This window comes from Spinacia oleracea, chromosome 5 (assembly GCF_020520425.1).
Source record: "Spinacia oleracea cultivar Varoflay chromosome 5, BTI_SOV_V1, whole genome shotgun sequence".
Classification (NCBI taxonomy): Eukaryota; Viridiplantae; Streptophyta; class Magnoliopsida; order Caryophyllales; family Amaranthaceae; genus Spinacia; species Spinacia oleracea.
The window spans coordinates 104,392,417-104,406,198 of NC_079491.1; the positions used below are offsets into that span (position 1 = coordinate 104,392,417).

The following is a 13,782-nucleotide window of genomic DNA, read 5'->3' on the forward strand; positions in this document are numbered from 1 at the left end:
TTTCTTTTCAGACTCTAGTTTCTGGGATTTAATTGGAAGTTGTGATTTAGACTCGACCTTTTATTAATCTTTCTGATTATAACCCGTGTATGAATACAAGGAGGTGGCCTAGACTCAAAATAATGACGTGGCGTAAGCCTATAATATTTGACCAAGCAACTTTCAGACTTAGGCTAATTGGACCATAACTTTCGTTGGTTGACACTTTAGATTTTTAACCCTTGGGTGTTCATTTGTCATGCGCCATTTTGCTTAACATTGGCAAGGTAGTTAGTTGGGGAGATCGAATTTTCATTATAGCAAGACTAGAATCATTAGTGCGGCTTCCCTCTTAGTGTGTATTGCTTTACCCCAATGGTAGCTTTATGGCATGCCGATTTGGGTATTTTCATGGTTCGTCATGTTGCATTCATGGAAAATCTTTTAGTCCGTAGTTAGGAGTATTTCAAGGAGTGAGTGGCTCGAGAGGACTATGATAGTCGTGACCCAATGTGATCATAAGCCTTGAGGCCATTAATTTTTGCTAATGGTATTGACACCTTAGGTTCACTTTGGGGGTTGTGCGACTATGGGGGAATGATTTTCAGAATGTGACTGTTTCCATTTTGCAAATACTATATTATATTCTTTTTATTGGTGAGAGAGAGTATTGAGGCCGTAGATTCTTAGCAAGGGATGACAATTACATATGGGTGCTTATTGATTTAAATGTTAGGAAGGGAGACTCAATATGGGTTAACCTTTTAACTTGCAGAACGACACCAAGCATTAGGACCGATTCTATGGATAAAACAACTAAGACTTAGGATTTAGATTGTACTTTGGCATAGCCTAGTCTAGACTCGGATTTACTTATTTTTTATTTGAACATTATTTTTTTTTTCTTTGAAAACTTTATTTGAACATTATTTTTTGAATACTTTGCCCATGTGACATTCAAGGTCATTTAATTAGCATGCTCGGTTTTGGAGCCGAACATTGTCGTAATAGGAGGCCTAATGACAACACAAAGGGTTGTTTATTTTATAAGTCGTTCTTAGAATGGAGTGCCTTTTCATACGCCCTCGCAGCAATTTTCACGAAAAGTTTTTTTTTTGCTACGTATTTTTTTTACGCACGGGCACCGAGGCTGCTGTGCTTGACCAAAAGGCCAGGCAGCAACTTCAGCGCCCAGCAAGGGGCGTGAAATTGTTTGGCGCCCAGCCAGGGGCGCTGAAAATGCGTCCCTGACTGGTACTCGTATTCTGTTCGTCTATTTTTTTCGTACATACGACTTAATTTTGCGTGCTTGCCTAATAACGTCCTTTACGCGTTGTGCAGCGTTTGTGGGATTCGTTATGGGCCATTCCGAGCGTCGCTTATTTTTGTGGCGATCGTTCGGGTTTGCGGAACACGTATTTTGGTATAACTCTTTGGCCAATTGGTTTACGAATGTTTGGGCAATTTCTTTTAAGGTCGTTGGTTTTCTAGTGTTATTTGTCACACACAATAACAACACAATCACGTAATTCGCTACACGTAACTAACATTACAACATGAGGGCAAGATAATAACATGTCATGTAGTTTATGATAGGCATCTATGGGTAGTATTTGCGCCGGCATGGTACCGCTTCTATCGCAGATCCAACACATGCCCCAGTCGAGGTAGTGCCTTCAACAGACGAATTTCGCCCAAGAGGCCAATCACGATGTAAGCCAAGGGGGCATGCACCAATGAGAGGGACCTAGTGGGCGAGCGATTGGGTTTGGGACGGGTGTACTACTAGCGAAAGTGCCGAGTGGACAACATTCGAAGCGTATGCACCCCCCGGTTGGCGATGGGTATCCTTAGTCCCAACTCCCGAGATGAAACATCCCAAGGGAGCCAAGATTCGTTATGCGGTTCTGCCCGTTCACATTAATATGCTGATTTTCAGGTCGTCCCAACTTGATGGGGAAATAAACGCGGGGTAGGATCGTTTCACCCTTCGGCTATTTTGATTACCTACGAGCACGAGTATTTCCTTCACTATCCCCAGCGGAGTCGCCACTGTGAGGGGGTCGAAAAAGCACGAGGCTAATGCGTGACCTCGTCCCTCGTGGGTGTGACGTTTCTTTTTGTCAAATCAAGTGTAATTGGATTTCCTGTGGGTTTACACCCAATTGACTAGTAATATAGGAGTCGCCATTCAGTTTTTAACGACAATGAGAAAAACTGACAAAACCCGGTTATCGTGACATAAAGGGAGTGCAATTATGTTTGACCACGACGGCCATAGGTTCCCTTGTGATCCATGGTGTGGGGATCTCTCAACATACACCCGCAAGGTAGAGATTGAGGGTTCGGGGGACTATAACTACCGAGAGGAGTACTCGCTCGTCGATAACTCCAAAGGCAGGATATCCTTACTAGCTCAGCATAAATAATTGAAGGGACATGCGTTAACTATTAAACTAACCTGAGTTGATTTTAACAATATGCAACACATAATACTAGATCGATCGCGATTATCTGATTTAGATTGTTTTAAGGGACCTAGCATGATAATCCAATTTCCCAAAATATTATCTTTATTAGGCGTGATAGAAGAATCAGATTTAATTAGTTTAACAGTTTATAAAAGGGCGAGGAAAGCAATTAAATCATGCGAAGGGACACATTACGACGCACCCTTGAGAGGTGCGTCACGGTTCTCAGAAAACTAACCACTTTGACTTTGCTATTTCTCCTTTTATTTAACGAATCTCAAGTTACGGGACAGGATACGTTCTGTTCGATTTTTGGATCGATTGCGACAAAACGCGTGATCAATTTCGCAGCGTGAGGCTTAGGCTTAGGGGTTGGAGTCAATACTCAGAATATGAATTGTGTGTTCTGTTCACGTCGAATTTGGGGCTGTATTTATAGGGAAGAGTTCGTGGAAAGATAGAATTGTAGAGCTCTAATCCAAGAAGAATTAGGAGAGAACACGTCCCAGGTATTTTCAGCGCCCAGGGCTGGGCGTTAAAGATTTCGGCGCCCAGCTCTGGGCGTTGAAAATGGGATCCAGGCAATTTCAGCGCCCAGGGCTGGGCGTTGAAAATGATGTTTGGGCCGAGTTCTTTGTTAGATTTGGACTCTTAGAATCCGGAGTGTTTGAGACTTATCCGAGTCTTTTAGTGCGTATTAACTTTATGATGGAATGCGTCTGGGCCCGTTACGAACTCTAGGCTCGTTAGGATTTTAATTAATACGTAACTCTTATTTTCGAATCATATTAGGAATAGGATTCCTCTTGCAATTTCTATCTCATTTAGGATTTATGTTGGAGTGCAACACCTAATTCTGACAGGTTTCTATCTTTTATGAATTGCCACTTTTAACAACTACCCATTATGGCAGTTACTATTTTTAGCAGGTTTCCATAAATAGCAGGTTTCTATAAATAACAGGTTTCGGGTGAAATGAAAAGGGTGATTGAGATTCTTTATTTTATAGGAGATGCGTTGCCAAGTGGAGATTTATGTTCTCATCATCGAACCTTCCCTTTCTGGAATGGGAACAAAAGTAGGTGTCTACAGGAACCCAGGTGGTCCACTAGACTGTTGGTTGTAGTTGTTCCGTGGTTGGTAGGGTTGTTGTTGTGGGGGTTGGTATGGTTGTTGTGGTGGTGGATGTTGGACTTGATGAGGGTTCTAGCTATTGTTGCTTCTGTAGGATAGTAGAGGGTTGTTTTTGTAGCCCTCTTGTAAGAGTTGGAGAATGGGTTATTTTGTTTGTAGGCTTGGAATGCGTTACATTGTTCAATAGAGCTCCTACATTCCTGTGCATAATGACCAGACTTTCCACAACTTTCACAGACAGTAGCAGGTTGGGCACTCATTGCAGCTACACTAACAGGTTGGGCAGATTGAGCATTTGCTGCTTGTATATTATCAAACTTATAATGTAAAGCAGTCAATTGGGTAGTTAATTGTTCTATAGAATTCAAATCATGCATACCACCCTTGTTAGATAGACCTCTAGGATTCCCATACTGGGCATTATGAATGGCTATCTCCTCAATCACCTCCATAGCTCTAGGCACCTCGAGTTGCATGAATCTCCCACTGGTAGCCGAATCCAAAATACACCTAGACTCATTACCCAGACCATTAGAGAACTGCTGAATCAGGAACCAGTCATCCAAATCATGGTGTGGGCACTCTCTCTGCAAGTCCTTGAATCTCTCCCAAACCTCGAACAAACTCTCATCTGCTTGTCGAGAGATACCTAATATCTGACCCCTCAGACGAGCTGTCTTCTCAGGTGGGAAATATTTAACATAGAATGCAAGGGCCAAGGACTCCCAATTAGTGATTTTCATAGCCGCCCGATTCAACCCATTGATCCACAACTTTGCTTTCCCACTCAGAGAGAACGGGAAAAGTAAATCCATAGTCTGCTCCGGAGTCAATCCCTTTTGCTTGATGGTAGAACAGTATTGGATGAAGGACTGAATGTGAAGATTCGGATCTTCACCTGGTTCCCCACCGTACTGGCGTCTCTGAATCATGTTAATCAATGCAGGCTCAATCTTGAAGGTCTCAGCTGCAATAGAAAGCATGATTGCCTTTGGTAGCACAGACAGACTTGGCTTAGAGTAGTCTGTAAGCCGTGGGGCAGGTGGTGGTGGAGTTTCGTCATCCATCTCTATCTCTGAAACTGAATCTGTATCTGAAGGAAAAAGATCGCCAATATTATGATCAGAATCAGAGTAATTCCAAATTATGCAATGAAAGTTCTTCGTCTACGAAAGGTTCTTTCGGGCTCAGGATCGAATGGAGTAAGATTACTAGTACCTACGGTCATGGGCATAGACAAAGAAACTACAAAAACAATGTGAGATCTGGTCTCAAGGAACGTGGGTTCCTTGAGTGGTAACAAACAATAATCTAGAACAAGGAATCAATAATAGAAAATAAAATCGTTTCCCCGGCAACGACGCCAAAATTTGACAGGCTAAAGTCGTATCACCTTACCAAAAATAAACCTATGTCCACTAGCTAGGTAGCAAGGGAAGTCAGGATCGAATCCACGGGGAAACAAGCGTTCTTTCTACTATTAATCAATTAATCTAGACTATTGGGAACAAGAGTTTGGTTGATGGTTTGCTAAGACTATGGCGATAATTAAACAATTAAGAATCAAGATATTAAAGAATCTAGGGCATAGGTTCACCAATAAATAACAATCCAGGACGATAAACAATTACGATAATCAACAAGGTAATTAATTAAACTAGCATGCTCTCTCGAATCGATACTAATCATAGACTTAGAATTAACGGGCTCTCTCTAAGTATTAATCCTAATTCCACCTATTGACAGAAGCCTAAACATCAAATTTCATCTCTCAAATCTTAACTTGATATTGCATGACTATCACAATTAAACCTGCGCCAATCTAATTGTAGAGTAGAATAAACCAATCAATTACAATGCCAACAATCGCGATCATTCAATATCCCTTCATTTTATTCATGGATCCCCAAACCCTAGAAAATAGATTACTCAAGCATATTAACAATAAACAAAACAATTAACATAATCGAAAGCATTATTAAAGCAAGACAATTAATTAAAATAAGAAACAATACCTATTTGAAGAACAAAGGGAATTGAAAGCTTGAATTTTTATTGGAAATTAAACTAAGTGTTTTTGCATAAAATTAGAGAGAAAACTAAGCTAAGTAAAATAAACGGATTTTTCATGAAATACCCCCGAATTTTGGCGTAATTCACCAAATGCCCCTCGACTTTCAGAAATTCACCAAATGCCCCTCACAAATGACTTAATACCCAAAATACCCTTACTAATAATGCGCCGTTAGTCCTCCGTTAACCTAATTTCCAAATTCACCAAATACCCCTATTTTAATACTTATTTCACCAAATACCCTTATTCAGAAACTTAATTCACCAAATACCAATAACTTAAAATTACTCATTTTGATGCTCAACGACTAGTTTTTGTGTTTGAAAATTAGCCGTTGCTTATTGTTTGCTTATAAATACTCTTTTTCTGACGGTTTATTGTAGTTTTCCTATTATTTTGTTAATTTCATATCATTTTTGTCATGAGTTTTCTTTCAAAATCATCATCCACACCCAATGAGTCCACATATGTAAGAGTCCCAAATAAATTTTGTTATCATGGGAGAAAATTTGACATCCGAATATCTGATACAACACTCAATCTGAAGCTCCGGTACAACACTAAAACAGAAAACACTCCTAAAAACACCTCAAAACGTCGCAACTCTTCAAGAAAATAGCTACTTCTTTTGTACCTTATTCTTTATGTGACCAATTAATTATATTTACCACGCAATCGGAAGGTATTCCTTTTTCAATATGGGAAATATCTTTAACATATGCAAACAGATTAAAAATAAAGCTCTTATTAATTTTATTCTAACGCATATGTTCCAGCTACCTCGGCTTCTATTGCTTCCATGCCACATATTTAACGTTAACTCCCTTTTGTCTCCTGTCTCTACTGCCTCCAAACATCTTTCTTCAATCTCCTAACTTTCTCTCAACCTTACAGTCGAGGCATAAAGGTTTTCCCACTTTTCTTTTGAGCTAGGTCCTATTGACATGGTCAGATTTATGGACAAATGTCTATTTTTGGATTTGAGGGAACAAGAAAAAAAAATGAAACTAAGGTATGTTCCAAAGCTCATGAACCAGTGAAAAAACATGAATCTTGGCACAAAGATTTGCCTCCAAACTCAAGATTTTCACATCATGAATCCAAGTTGAAATCGAGGTTGTGATAAAAATGTATGTGTTATTGAACTTGATTTCTTAGTTTCTTTACCATTCGGACAATAAGAAAATTAAGGTGTTAGCTTTAGATTGATTACTTCAGCTTCACTTACATAAGATCCCTTTGAAAATGGGGTTTTTTGGCCTTTTGCTCAGCTAAAGTGCATTGTCTTTACTGGATGAGGCCTGAACTTATTGGATCATAATTGAAACTTACTGAGTGTTGTATCGGAGCCTCAGATGGAAATTTCCTCCCATAATATTAGAAATTGTTTGGGACTCTTACATATGTGGATTCATGGGTGTGGATGATGATTTTGAAAGAAAACTCATGACAAAAATGATATGAAATTAACAAAACAATAGAAAAACTACAATAAATAGTCAGAAAAGGGGTTTTTATAAGCAAACAATAAGCAACGGCTAATTTTCAAACATAAAAACTAGCCGCTGAGCATCAAAATGGGTAATTTTAAGTTATGTGTATTTGGTGAATTAAGTTTCAGAATAGGGGTATTATATGAAATAAGTAATAAAATAGGGGTATTTGGTGAATTTAAAAATTAGGCTAACGGAGGACTAACGGCGCGTCATTAGTAAGGGTATTTTGGGTATTAAGTCATTTGTGAGGGGCATTTGGTGAATTTCTGAAAGTCGAGGGGCATTTGGTGAATTACGCCATAATTCGGGGGTATTTCATGAAAAATCCGTAAAATAAACTAACTCTTCAATACTAGAATAAAAGGTACCTCTAAAAATAACTAAGGCTAGTTTATATAGTTTGCCAAAATAAAGCCTAAAAAACGGAAAAGTAAACACGCGAAAAACTGCAGAGGTTGGCGTCGCCCGATCGGGCGACGCTTCACCCGATCGGGCGATGTGCTCGATAGTCGGCCCGATCGGGCCAAATTCCGCCCGATCGGGCGGTTTGCGATAGGCTTCCAGGAGCTCACAGAATGCCGCCCGATCCGGACCGGGAGAAGTTGCACGGAAGAGTTTAATTCCTTCTTCTTTCCGCCCGATTGTTGCGTTTCGCCCTCAGCTCACAGGGCGATTTGCAATCATCAACATCCTTCGCCCATATCACCGAGTCTAACTCCCAGGGCTCAACCATAAGCATCTAGGGCTCCTAAAAGTCGACGATAATGATCCCGAACTTCCCCGGGCTCGTGTAGTGGCCTAAATCACCATGAAACAGATCTAAAAAGACCAATTTCTCATTAATCAAACCTGAAACTCAAGGCACACTCAATAACACATATTAATACTCAAAACGGCTCCTAAGTGCTCATTTGATGAATAAAAGTACTAAGGGACGGGGGTAAAAACACTATATAAAACACACATATCACCACTCCACTCCCTTTGCGGACAATATCATGAGAGCACCAAAGGAGCCCAAGAGTAAGCCACCCAACATTGATGCGTATGACGGGACGACTTATACAGATATCCATCTTCTAGCTTACAGGCACCACATGTATCTTCAAGGAACAAATGAGTCCACTTGGTGCAAGTACTTTCCAGGTACGTTGAAGGGTGTAGCGTCTAAGTGGTTCGAGAGACTCACTGCTGGAACCATTAGTTCTTTTTCCGAGCTCTAGTTGTTATTTTCCACCAGGTTCATGGCTTACAAAGAGGAGAAAAAGACAAATATGCATCTGAGCCGGATCTAGCAAGGGAAGGACGAGTCATTAAGGAGCTATGTAAAGAGACTCAATTTAGAGGTAGGGCAAATCCCAGATTTGCCGGATGGTGTGGCATTTAACAACTTTATTCAGGGACTTAAGAAAGGCTCCTTTAAGTTTGATCTAGTGAAGAAAAGTGTGCGGACTATGGCCGGAGTGTTGGATGAGGCTGAGGCTTTCATCCACGCAACTGAAATCTACAGCGTCCCAAAAGATCCCCGGGGAAGTGACACCGGTGAACTAGCTGCAAAAAAGGAAAAGTTTGAGAAAAAGAGCTCCCGGCCAAACGGGACATGGGCCATCTCAAAAGCGCCGGACAGGGTCTCAGCGGCTGCAGGGCAAAAGAGGCCAAGAACTTATGACGGGAACGTTTTGAATATAACACAGACCTGTACACTATCCTAATGGACGTTGGTTCCAAATTTGAGATTGATCGGCCATTCCCAATGAAATCGCCGCCGGAAAGCAGGGATCCCAAATTATACTGTCACTTCCACGGTGACATTGGATATGATACCAAGGAGTGCAAGAGTTTAAAGAGAGCACTGGACGGCCTTGCCGCCAAAGGGTTTTTAATGAACTATACTAGCAAGAATACTTGGGGCTAAGGTAAGCAGTTCTATAAAAGGAACAAGTCACCTCCGTCAAAGGATGACAGTAATAGAATCGACCCTTAGTGTGTGGCAGTCATATCGGGAGGATTGGCTGCTGGGGGTCCAAAGAGATTATGCCAAGCGGCTAGGGTAAGTAATGCTGTCTAAAAAGGTGATAGTAGATCCGTTTCCTAAAGTAGAGATTGGTGAGGCCGACCGGGGAAAAATAGCAACCCCACATGATGATCCAATGTTGATTGAATTAAAAATTTCCAATTTGACCGTTAGGCGCATCTTGGTCGATACTAGAGCTCTTCTGACATCATTAGTCTTGAATGTCTAAACCGGTTGCAACATGACCCTTCAAATATAGAAAAGATTCACTACCCAATCATCGACTTTGGGGTTGCATCATTCATCCTGTAGGCATTATCTCCCCCCCCCCCTCCGGATGGGAAGTAAGAAGGAATTCCGGCAGATGGACGTTCGTTTCCTCATAGCCAAAGACTTGACCGCATACAATGTGATTCTAGGGCGTCCCATTCTGAACAGGGCAAAAGCGGTCATAGTTACTCACTTAATGCTTCTGAAATTTGTTTGTGATGATGGTAGCTTCAGTACTATACATGGTGATCAGCAGCAGGCACGAGATTGCTACTTAACTACCTTGAACCCAGATGCCTGGGGATCAGGTGAAGAGAAGGATGTGATAGGTAAAAAAAGATGGTGCGGCGGCACAAGTTCCAATTCTATGAAAGAAACTTTAACCATAGACTCGACTCACATGGAGGGACGTCGACCTGAGCCTGTTGGGGCTAACTACGATATTATTTAATTTGGACAAGCTAGACTGAGTAGTACCTATTGGAATTTCTCCTGACGACCCATTGGCGGCAGAAATGGTCCACTTGTTGAGAGAATTTGAGGATATATTTGCATTTACTGTAGAAGAAATGTCGGGCATTGATCCGGTCGTGGCTATTCGTAAGCTAAATGTGGACCCGAATGTTAGACCGGTCCGTCAAAATAAAAGAAACCATGGGGAGGTACAAAATCAGGCGGCTCCACACTGAGGTAAAGAAATTGATGGACGCAGGCTTTGTCCGGCCAAACCAGTACCCGGATTTGGTAGCTAACGTAGTCCTCGTCCCTAAGCCATACGACACTCGGAGGATGTGTGTCGATTATACCAATCTGAACAAGGCATGCCCCAAAGATAGCTTCCCATTGCCAAAGATCGACTGACTTGTTGACTCCACGGCGGGGCATGCTATGATGAGTTTTATGGATGCATAGTCAGGTTTTCATCAGATCCCTCTTTGGACGGACGATCAAGAAAAAACGTCATTTCTTACGGAGCAAGTGCTATATTGCTACAAGGTGATGCCATTCGGATTAAAAAATGCCCCTGCCACATTCCAGCGTCTCATTAACACTGTATTCAACAAACAACTTGGCAGAAATATTGTGGCCTATATTGATGATATGATAGTAAAAAGTACAGAGCCGGCGGCACACCTGGCCGATCTGAGGGATTTGAGACCATTCGTGTTTACAACATGAGACTGAATCCTATTTGGGGTAACTTCCGGGAAATTCCTTTGTTTCCTGATTGATGAGCGGGGAATCGAGGCAAACCTATATAAGATACAGGCGATAATAAACATGAGCTCGCCAAAAACTGTCAAAGAAGTTCAGCGGCTAACAGGTTGCTTGGCTTCCCTGGGAGATTCCTATCCAGGGACGGGGATAAATGTCACTACTTTTTTAGAACAATCAAGAAGAAGTCCAGGTTTGAATGGTCAGATGAGGCAGAGGCGCCCTTTTTGAAATTGAAAGACCATTTGCACACTCTACCTCGTCTCTTAAGTCCCTTGCAAGGAGAAGTCTTATATATGTACCTGGCAGTATCCCAACACTCGCTAAGCGTAGTCCTACTTACGGAAAGAGAAGGGGTAAAGATGCCCGTATACTTTGTGAGTCATGTCCTGCAGAACGCCGAGGTAAGGTATCCAACGATGGAAAAGTTGGGTCTAGCCTTGTTCCTGGCCAGCAAGAAACTCTATCCCTACTTCCTAGCTCACATACTAGTGATCTATACAGATCACCCGTTGAAGCTGCCGTTTACAAAATTAGAAGCAGCCAGTCGCATGTTGAGCTGAGCCATTGAGCTAAATGCGTTTGATATTACTTATGAGCCGAGGAAAGCCATTAAAGGGAAGGCGTTTGCAGATTTTATTATGGAAATAACAAGGCCTGTTTTCTCCGAAGATACGAAAATTGTGTGGACAATCTATGTGGATGGATTATCCACACAAAATGGGTGCGGAGCCGGTATAATCTGTCAATCACCTGAGGGGGACACGTATTAGTATGCAATGCGCTTTAATTTTCAGGAGTCCAACAATGAGGCCGAGTATGAGGCCCTACTCTGCGGCATTAAATTGTGCAAGGCGGCGGGAGCCGAAGAGATCCTGGCATTGTCCGATTCTCAACTTATTTTAAGTCAAGTTAATGGAGATTATGAAGCAAGACACCCAACAATGATAAAGTATACGAAGGTCGTCCATCAGGAAGTATAAAACTTGAAGAGTTTTGAAGTAAGGCAGGTCCCTCGATCAGAGAACAATCAAGGTGACGCATTGTCCAAGTTAGCCAGCTCTGCCTCTTGTGACACCCCACGTCACGTATTCCGGGAAGTATTTAGCAGAGTATTGAGCAGCTCGAAGCGGCACTTCAGGAGATCCTAGACGATATTCACCAAGGTTTTTTTAGTTTGCATATTAGGGGAAGGGCCTTGGATGGCACTTCAGACTGGCTTCTATTGGCCAACTTTGAAGGAAGATGCACTTTCACTGGTTAAAAAGTGCGACAAATGCCAACGCTTCTTCGCTCAGCTGATACACCGGCCGGCTCAGATTCTGACACCCATCACCAGCCCAATACCCTTTGCTAAGTGGGGGATGGATCTCCTGGGCCTATATACCACCACACCAGGAGGGAGGCGTTATGTCATTGTTGCTGTCGATTATTTCACCAAGTGGGTGGAGGCGGAAGCATTAAAAAACATGAAAACCTAAGATGTAAAGCCATTCATCTGGAAAACCTTCATCACCCGGTTTGGTGTGCCGCAGTCAATTGTCTTTGACAACGGACCGTAGTTTGAGACACCCAAACTCAAAGATTGGCTGGTTGAGCACGACATAGCCGACCATTTTGCATCAGTGGGAAGGCCACAAGCAAATGGACAAGTTGAGGCTTTTAAAAAAATCATTTATGAGGGAATGAAGAAGAAGTTAGATGAAGCTAAGGGATTGTAGGCTGACGAGTTGCCAAATGTCTTATGGTCTATCCGCAGCACGACAAAAAACTCGACTAGAGAGACTCCATTCCTGCCGGCTTATGGGGCCGAAGCAGTCCTCCCCATTGAGATGTGTGAGCCAACACTCCGAGATATGTTGTATGATGAAAATGCAAACTGGGAAATAATGAAAGCCGCTCTGGATTTCTTGCTGGAAGTGAGAGGTAACGCCGCCCTTAGGCAAGAGCTGTACAAGCTACGCATGGCAAGAGAATACAACAACAAAAGTCTCAAAGCGAGATCTGAAAGTTGGGGACTTTGTTCTCAGAAAGATGGAAGCAGTGGGGCAAGCTAAAGATCAACAGAAACTGACTCCTACTTGGGAAGGCCCATATGAGATATACGATGAGGTGCGAGACGGAACTTACCGCATCCAGGATATGCAGGGTCGTCCAATTCTCCGAACCTAGAATGCTGACCATCTGAAAAAGTACTATTTCTAAAGGGTACGCGGTCATTGACAACCATAGTGTAAATTTATGTTTGTTTTATCCCACTTAAAGCCTATACGACCCCAGTAGAGTAGTTTCTTTGTACTTGGCTAAATTCACCTTACAAAAATTATAAATAAAATTACTCTACTTCCGCAAGACTTGTTTAATCTTTTACGAAAAGCCTAATTGATTAATGGCCTAACAAGTGGCCCAGATTAGCATATTTCCCCAAAAAGCCTAATTGATTGAAGCCTAAGAAGTGGCCCCAGATTAGCACCAAATATAGGCTGCTCGATCACCTATTAAAATTACTAAGCTCGCGGCACCAACAGTTACCCAACAACATACTTGTCCCAGAAAACAAGGATTATTTCTTAACATGCCCAACGGCACAATGGTCTGCCATTATAGCGGCAGACGTCGTTTACTTCAGCCGCGGCATAAATACTTGCCCTGCGGCAACGTATCCTTGAAAATAAGTATTTCTTGCTATTGAGCGCCATGGCGACGTTCCGTGCAGACCATGTATTCTGACAATCATGTCTAGCGGCAATCATACCTATTCATTGTCTCGCGTCAATCAATTCAAACATAGACATGCCCGTCAGAAAAAGTGACGAGCCAGTTTTGTGCTTAGCCGCGGCATATAGATATGCTTTGCAGCAACCTTATCCTCGAAAATAAGGATTGCTTGCTATGGAGCGCCACGGCAACGACCCGTGCCGACCGAGTCGTTGCCGTCCGTCTTTTTCTAACAAGAATGTCTAACGGCAATCATACCTATTGATTGACTCGCGTCAATCAATTAAAACATAGACATGCGGTCCGTTTTTTTTCTTACAAGCATGTCTAGTGGCAATCATACATATTGATTGACTCGCGTCAATCAATTCAAACATAGACATGCCCGTCAGAAAAAGTGACGAGCCAATT

The 13,782-nt window shown here is 42.1% G+C and overlaps 1 pseudogene; it reads left to right on the top strand.

Moving 5' to 3' along the window:
• The first annotated feature begins 4,148 nt into the window (after nucleotides 1-4,148).
• On the top strand, nucleotides 4,149-4,248 carry LOC130462187 (uncharacterized; annotated as a pseudogene).
• The last annotated feature ends 9,534 nt before the right edge of the window (nucleotides 4,249-13,782 follow it).